Source organism: Lonchura striata, chromosome 4A (assembly GCF_050655825.1).
Source record: "Lonchura striata isolate lonStrDom1 chromosome 4A, ASM5065582v1, whole genome shotgun sequence".
Taxonomy (NCBI): Eukaryota; Metazoa; Chordata; class Aves; order Passeriformes; family Estrildidae; genus Lonchura; species Lonchura striata.
This window is the reverse complement of record NC_140742.1, coordinates 8,871,345-8,880,255: the sequence shown is the minus strand read 5'-3', so window position 1 is coordinate 8,880,255 and position 8,911 is coordinate 8,871,345.

Sequence of the window (8,911 nt, the reverse complement as noted above, 5' to 3'; positions counted from 1 at the left end):
AGAGCTGATTGAACAGCATGATTGTCTGATGAGAGCTGAAAAGCAGCACTTGCTGTAGGTAATTTAAATTGAGCCCTATTATCATTTACGGATTTATTCTGCTTAGAATCAATAAGATGAAAAAGGGTCTGAAAGCTTTACACTAATGCTAATCACTTCTGGGTCAGTAACTCCTTTTGTTTAAGTTATGCATTTCTTCCCTGTATTCACAGAGCTACTTGGAAAGTGAAATATTTTAAATATCTTCCACTGAAGAGAATCTTCCCACTTCTACTTCACAGAGCATTCAGCATTGATAAATATTTTGTTGTACTGAAAAAGTTCCCTGAGAGGGAAGTGACACCAGCCAAATGAACAAAAGAGATGCTCTGGAAAAAAGCTCAGCACAGAATGCCCTGAAAAATTTGTTGTAAAGCAGCATTCTTGGTGGCTGGAGATTCAACTTGACCCTGGGATGCAGAGCAAAGCTGGGTTTGGGTAGCTGCAGTCACTTTACTTTCTGTTACAGGAACAATTTTATTCCTGGATAATTTATCTTTTCATTTTAGAGAGGTATCACCAGGCCCAAGGCAAAAGAGAAAAGCCAAGAGAGGCCAGAACCAATATGATTTTGGTAAAGATATGCAATTAAGAGGGAATACAATGAAAGGAATGTATGTGTATAAAGCAGAAAAAAAGGTAAAATAACCCTGAAAAATCAACTTGACAAATTGATTTGTCCAGTAAGACCTTGCTTACTCCCTTTGGGGCTTTGCTGGAGGTTTGTGTTTGGCACTTCTTTGTGCTGTGCAGAGCAGCAGGGTGAGTGGTGCTCCTCTCTCTGAGGACATTGTGCTTTGCAGACAGAACAGAGTGTGGCAAATGGAAAAGTGTCTTGCCTAAGACATGTGGAGGGGCAGAGTCAGAAGTAGAATTAGTCTTTCAAATCCCAGGTGAGTGTCCCAGCCTCTTCACCCTGCTGCATCGCTGTTCAGGTATGGGAAGGTTAGTTCTGGATGATTAAACCATCAGGGCTATAATAACTACAGACCATATCCACTACTGTTGGAGCTTGTAGCAATGAGACATGGACCCTCTTGGTTCTTGTTCAGAGAGAATCCTTTATTGCAAAAATCCAGGCCATTTTATGCTGTATTCAGATGCTAAGTTCTTATCTATTTTCATTCTTGTGACAAGATAACATTGTGCATTGGCTGCTTATAGTAAAATGCTGTGTCTGACTGGTGGGAAGAATGATGCTCTGACTCCAGTGATTTCAGAATGTTAATTAATTACTTTATTATACTAAATTATACTGTAACTGTATTACACTATATTACACTAACAAGAGCTATCACTAACTAACTAGAAAACCCATGATTCTGTCCTGAGAGTCACACGTGGATCCAACTGGTCAATGAATCCAAAACACCCTCACCAGGATCCAACCAAGCAATCACCTTGGGTAAACAATCTCCGTACCACATTCCACATGGCCACAAACACAGGAGCAGCGAATGAGATAAGAATTGTTTTGATTCTCTTTTCTCTGCTTCTCTCACAGCTTCTCTCAGGAGAAATCCTGAGAAAGCTAAAATCTCTGCTCAGAGGGCGTGTGAATACCACAGCTGCCTGCCACTGCAGGGCTTGCTGTTGTGTACTTCTAACTCATCACTGTCTGATTGTGCAGTGTTGACGTGTACCCTTGACCAATCTGAACCCAAAACACGAGGTGACCATACCTGGTTACAGCTGTCATGGTTTGACCCTTGCTAAAAGCCAGCCACCCACAACAAAACCCATTCAGTCATTCTCCTCTGCTATAGTTGAGCAGAGCAGGGGGAAAGACGAATTGAAGGGCTCATGAGTTAATGATTAGGAGAAAACACTGAAAGCCAAACAGACTTAAACTTAAAAGAGGATAATGAGAACTAAAATAAACCTTTAGAACACCTTTTTTCCCCCCTCCAGACCCTCCTTCCTTCCCACTGACAGCACAGGGAGACAGGGTGTGAGAGTTTTGGTCAGTTTTTCACTCAAAATCTTTCTTCAGTTCACTTAGAGAGAGGAGTCTCTTCTGCTATGCCATGGGGTCCTTCCCACAGTTCTCTGTGAACTTTTCCAGCATGGCTCTAATTTTCATGAGTAGCAGTTCTGCCTGACCTGCTGTTACCTGAGTCCCTCCCATGAGCAAACAGTCCTCCCAAAACTGCCATGGTGTGGGTCGTTTTAGTTCCTGGGGTGTAGTCTTTCAAGGATAAGCTGCTCTAGTTTGCACTCAAGAGCTCTCTATCTCTGGAAGCAGGGGTCTTCTCTCTCTGTTTGAGTTTCCCACTAGATTACATCTTTTCAGCATCCACCCACTCCAGCATGAGCAGCTTTTCTCACAGGCTGTGAATGTGTCTCTGCATCCCCCCATGGACTTCATAAATTACAGGGACACAGTTTGTTGTATTATAGTCCTCACTACAGTTTGCAGAAGAATCTCAGCTCCTATGTTTGGAGCTCCTCCTCCCTCCTTCCTTTCACCGACCTTAGTGTCGCCTTGTTGTTCTCCTCACGTGTCCTCACCGTTTCCATTTCTCTGACTCAGAAGAAAATTGCTGTCCATAGGTTCTTTTGCTCTCGAGTTCTATCCATTGAAAAGTTCTTGTAGGGTTTTGCAGCACTGAAAGGTTGATTTTGTTTGGGCTCCATATTGGGGAATTGCTTGCCATGCTGTGGGATGGCCCTGGGAGCGCGGAGCTGTGTGTGATTTTTTCCTCTCTCAGATTTGTCATCACGGAGGTGTGAGCAGCTTCTCTAATTGGGCCACAGCATGTTCATCTTCAGAGCCATCAGGGCCCTGCCAGACATAGTAGGAGCTTAGAGCAGCTTCTCTCAGAAGCTGCCTCTGTGGCTTCCCCTGCCCCCCCCAAAAAAAACCAGGCTGTGTTAAACCAACACAACAAGTTGTTTTCTAGGGTATGTAACTTGTTTTCTACTATCCTGTTAGCAAACCTTTTCCAGAGCTCTTCTTGGTGAGCAGAAGTGACAGAAAGGAACAGAAGTGATGAGAGGCCTGTAAGGCCCTCATCCATAAGATTTTTCTTATCCACTACAGGAGCTGATTGTCAAATCTTTGTTGTTTCATCAACCAAGTGGCTTTCCCTCCTTATGCTCAGTTTTTCCAAACACCCAAGAGTGCTACTTCCTAGGTTTAGCGTTTTTTTTAAGTGTTCTAAAAAAACACATGGTAAACTTTATATTAAAACGGGCTGGAGCAGCTAATACAATCATTTTTTGTAGTAAATAGCTATAAAAACATCAAAGGTTTTGATAACTGTTAGATATATATTTTGTAATGCCTATTGTATTTCCATTTTGTTAGTTCTATTTAAAGAGCAGTATTATCATGCCCCATTTCCTGTAAGATAGTTCTATTTGTCTGCTCTACAGGAGGTAGGAGATTTTTGGTCCAAAAGAAATTATCTCTCAGTAAATTACTCCTAACTCCATTATGGAATACTAAGTACTTTCCCCTTACTGTGTGAGCAGCTTGAAGAGATAACACTGCAATTTATTTATTTGTTTTGTCCCACATATATAGATGACACACGAACTCATCTGAGCAGAGACAGTGATAACTGACAGGTACATTAGATCAGACACATATAGCAAAGTTTACTTTGATTATGTAGTAAGTGTCAAGATGTACAGTAGCTGATGTCAGTTTGATCTCTCTTATAGCATATAATGGCTTGTCTTTTTCATGGTTGAATGGACACTAATTTTTGTCTAATAAGTAAGCTATCAGTTGAGTGTTTTAGAGAGTAGGCAGAGTTTTTTATCTTTCTGAAAGGGAAACCATTCGTGAAATTATTTTAAAATTTGTTTGGATTGCTTGTTGTATTCATTTCTCTCCTTCTAAAGTTGCCTGTTTACTCAAAGGTACTAAAGGTACAATATTTTCTAAAGACCTGCTGTGAATCTGTTGCATTGTGTATGAGACCTTTCCATATTGAAATAGTAGCAGAGAACAGAATATTTTCTGTCTGTTTTGCTGTATAGCTGCCAAACTGCAAAGTCTGTATGTAACACTTTCTAAATTTTAAAGGGAGAAAAACAATATTGTGACATAACAACCCCCATTGTTCTCCCCTGTAGATAATGCAGGAATTATCTAAGACTGTAATTTTGTAGGTTTGTGTTATTGTTATCATGCAGCCATGATTTCAGTTGAGTTGTGTTTATGAAAATAACTTTTAAAAGTGTGTTTTGCAAGGTATATTAACTGATTAATATTGGACTTAAACAAACCTAAAAAACCCAGACCCTCAAAATAACACTGGCAAGCTCTGGAAGTGAAGGGTAATATTCTGGGGTGTCTAATACGGCTTAACTTCCTGGCACAAGGCCATTTCTGGGGGAAAAAGATATTTACAGCAAAAAGTAACTTCTAAATTTTGGGGAAATTGCCAGTTAAACCCCTAACTTTCCAGCTACTAAAAGTATGACAGTAATTTTAACATCTCTAAACCCTGTGCTGTTCACAGTATACATCAGTGGGACCAGAAAGTCTCAGTTCAGCATGGTTAGGTCTTCTCATTGAGCTGGTTTAGCTCTAATTCAGATGATGTATGGCTGTCATTCTACAGGCTGCTGAGACCTGTATGCATGGAGCTAGGTGTTTTCTTGTTCTACTTGTTCATATGTTTGTTTTTCAGTCTAGAAGTAGATTTTTCTTTTAAGTAATTCCTAATGTATAGGAAGATTCTGTAAGAAACACTGGTGTGGATGCCAGGAAGATATAACAGTGAGAAGAAACCACCTAGTCAAAAGCAGAATGTGAATAACTAGTTTTTAAGTATTAACAGTGGGGATTTTGAAGGTGCTTTTAGATTTGCTACAATAATTAAAATTACTTTCACTGTCAGGTATGTTTTCCCTAGATATGCATGTCTAGGGAAACAGACTGGGGTTTCTAAATGGCCTTCCCTGTTTTTTATTTCTCTGACCAAAGTGCTCTTCCACAAGCAAAATTGCTGAACACTTCAGTGTTAAGGCTGTGGATAATTTCAAATATTTGACTTCAGCATAGCTATGCATTTTTTTCTTAACAGTTACTTTGAAATGGCACCTTCATAAGGTAGAATTCTGTAAGAGTCAATAGTAATGGCCATGCCTGTGCTGGAAATAATAAATGAGGTTCTCTGCTGCCTTCTCTTAGGATGAGAAATTGAAATGCAGATGGGGTTCTTTTTAAACTGAGAATTTTGTGAATGCTCTAGTAATGCTTGGTCCTGCTTTTTTTTCTTGTCTTCAAGACTGTGTCTTGGCAGTCCTTAGTACTTGCCATCCACCCTGCTTGGGGAAGGTTATTTGTTTTACAGCCAGGGCTCAGCTCAGAGCTCAGCACAGTCCCAAAGCAGAAGCTCTGCTGTTGAGCTGGGAAGCAAGTAAGAATCTGTCCCATTTGCTTCTGTGTTTCCAAACATGGCCCCCTCACTGCTTTGCTTTCTCTTTGCTCAGCCCTGTACAAAGAAGTTCAACGTACACAGGGGCAAACATCACCTGAAAACTTTGTTGCTGCTGTCAGCAACTTCTCTACTAGTTCAGTTTGAGAGAGCACAAACAGAGGTAAGACTGAGATGTTCTGATAACTTACTGATGAGAGTATCTTCAGGCTCTTCTCATACATTAACATTTCAGCCTGCTTCACTTCTCTTCCTATATTCACTTTGGGGTATATAGAAAATAAGGCTATAATAATGCTGTCCTTTCTTGTCTTCTTTCACAAACATTAATCCCGTGATTTTTTATCGGTACAAAATAACCCTGGAGATAGGGCAGTCTGTGGATCAGCTTCTATGAAACTAGAAAACTGAAATTATTGTGTTTAATTGCGTGTGAAAGTCAACTTTTGTCAAAATCTCTAGCTGTGTCTGGGTACTTACAAAATGCAATGTATTCTTTTCTTTAGCAGATCCCTTAAATACATTTCACTAGCAACCCTTTTGAACCAGATGAAACTGTAATTCAAGCTGTCTTGTCTGCTTCTGCTTTAGTTCACAATAATGTCACTATGCTGCTCACACCAAAGGCTGAAGTTTTTATCTGTAACATCAGATATTTTTTCTAGTTTTTCTGCAGGTCATTTCTGATAAGGTAGTTTTTATAAAATAAAGAAATTCAACCAACATCCCAACCAAACCAAACCAACAATCCTCCATTCAGTTATATTTTTAATGTAAAAGTTTGGTTACTCAACCAGTGTGACTTTGCAAGCTCATTCCAGTTTTCCAGTGGCTTCTCACAAGCCAGCACAGTGCAATTTTTCAGCTGAAATATAGGAAACATTGCTCCAGCCAATAAATGAAGTTAACAGAGAATATGATGTTCTTTCCATGTTTTGGTCCCATTGTTTGGTAAAGTCAGTAGTTAATTGGTAGGGGCAGTGTGACCAGAGGCTGAGGAGACAAGCAGCTGCTGTGAAGTCATGCCTGAGCTGCCTTGTGCTGTGGCTTCTCCACCTGCAGCAAGGACAGCCCTGTTCTCAGGCCTGGATGGGGCAGGAGGGATACCCAAAATCAGGGCAGAATGTGACACAACCCACTAGCTCAATTTCTTTACAGTCCATATGTAGAGTTGCTTGACTATAATGTCTACAGAAGTGCCTTGTCCTTAACTGCCTTTTGTGTCTTTTGGGTGGCAGTGCAGCTGAAGTAAGGTGTGTGTGTATTATCACAGGCTTCTTCCCACATGTGCTCTTCATACACTTCCTGGGAAGCCAGAAGTCAGACATTTGCTGGTAGGTAATTGTATTGCTAGGGACACACTGTGCAGAATCTTTCCCTCCCTCTCTGCTTTTTCTTTTCTTTTGGCAGTGTAGGTTTTATCCGGTGATCAATGGTGTTTTATGACAAAAATATCAAAAAGGGGAAAAAAAGGTTCTGCTTTGAGGAAAAATGTCTGAAGTTTGGGGGTGTTTCTCCCTTATGTTCCTTTTTATTTGATTTCAGTCATCTTTCACAGGATGAACAAGCAGATCAAAATTACTACCTGGAGAAGAGAAATCTTTATTTACCTGGTTTAACTTAAAGTCAGTTGATCTCTGCTTCCAAATGGCAGTGCATTGTACTTATTGCTCAAACTAAGGAAAAAAGTAACATCCCACTCTACAGTTGGCAAATTTGCAGCAAGAACCCCATTGAAAGCTGGTGGCTTACGTCTCATATAACTTGAAATAAAGGAGTCACTCACACATTCATAATCAATACAATTACTTCTACTTTACATGAATTAAGTAATTTGTATGGCATTACTGTTTGGGGCATTTGTATCCCTATTCAGAGCACTTCTTCAGTATTTCAGTCCTACTGATGGTAAAGGCAGGTGCATGCCAGTTACCCACAAAACCAAGGCAAAGCTCTATGGGGAAAGTCTTTTATGTCCATCTAGATTTGAATTTGTAGTCCCTTTCCAATTACTGTGCTAATTGTTTAAGAGATTGCTAGACTAAAAAAAGTTTTTAATCACTAATCTGTTTTTGAAAGGAACTTATGGGCTCAAAACCTGAACTACATACTTCTTAAATTAATTTTCTTCATGAATACTTCTTTCTCAATACAGATTTGTGAGTCAGAACACCCTACTGTGCTTGTTTCTTTGTCTTTTCTTCAAACACCTGGCCTATTATTCTCCTTTTTCTTTTCCCCCAACAAAATCGCTCACTCTTTGTAGGCAAGGTTCTGATAATATAATGTCACTGGAAATACGGAAATTTATCCAACTTCCTATGGCACTAGAACTGAACTTGAACCAGAGAACAAACTGAAAAAAATTGAAAATTTAGCCAAATGTGGGTCCTCCAGCAGAAATATTTATCAGTGTTTTCTGAAGAGATACTAACATGCTTGCAAGATCTTCCAGCAAAACACCTCAAAAACTTGTGATGTGTAAGGTAAAGTCAAGAGGTTTAATTTGAAAATAAGAGTATTTTTCCTCAGTAGTTGTAGAAGATGACTGGGGTGGGATTGTATTCAAATTTCTCTGTGGCTTTGGAAATCCTCCCATGTATTTTTGCTTTCAGGAAAATCAGATAAATCCAATAAAACAACCAGGGCTTCAGGCCTGCCTCAGTTGAAATCTGTGCCAGGAAACAATCTTAATGTCACCCAGAGAAGATTTAGGCTGCAACCTTTCTTTTTCAGAAGAGAGGCATAGGGACATATCCTGCAGTCTCAATCCAGGTCAGTGCAGGCTTTGCCTAAATTAGGACTAAATAATTTATTGCACAAGGCAAGATAAAATGTCAGGAAATAATTGCAATGTTTGGTGTGAGACACACTCTGTAAAATGGCTGACTTATTCAGGATATGGGAGGCTGCAGACCCCACTGCCCTGAGAAAGACTGGAAAGCAAGTGTCCCTGCTTGATTAATAGCAAATAGTTGATCCCATGTGCAGCTATGAAACTAGGCTGAAGGTTTTTCAGCTCCCCAGCATTTTTTAAAATGTAACTTTAGTACTATATCCATAAAAGCTGGGAAATAAGCTTTATTTAAAATTTAAACAGATTGAATAAGTAAGCCTTGTTCCCTTGGTGTGATATTTCATTGTAAGGTGTGAATAATTAACACAAAAAACTTTCCGAGTTTTGGTTATGAGAACTTTGTGCTTCCTAACCTGATTTCAAGTGTTGTCCTGCATATTTATTTTCATAATGCCATTAACTCTCACAGCTGGATTTCAAGTCACATGGAAGAATGGAAATTTCTTGGAAGGACTCATTAAAGCAGAAAAAATGAAATCACCTTAAAAAAAAACTTCATTTCAAAGTAAACCCAGATGAAACATCTGGAAGCTGTGTTCTCTACCTGCACACATTGGGAACTGCTGATAATTGCAGACAGTGGCTTCTGCCCAGATGGCACAGGGATGATGGCTTCTCC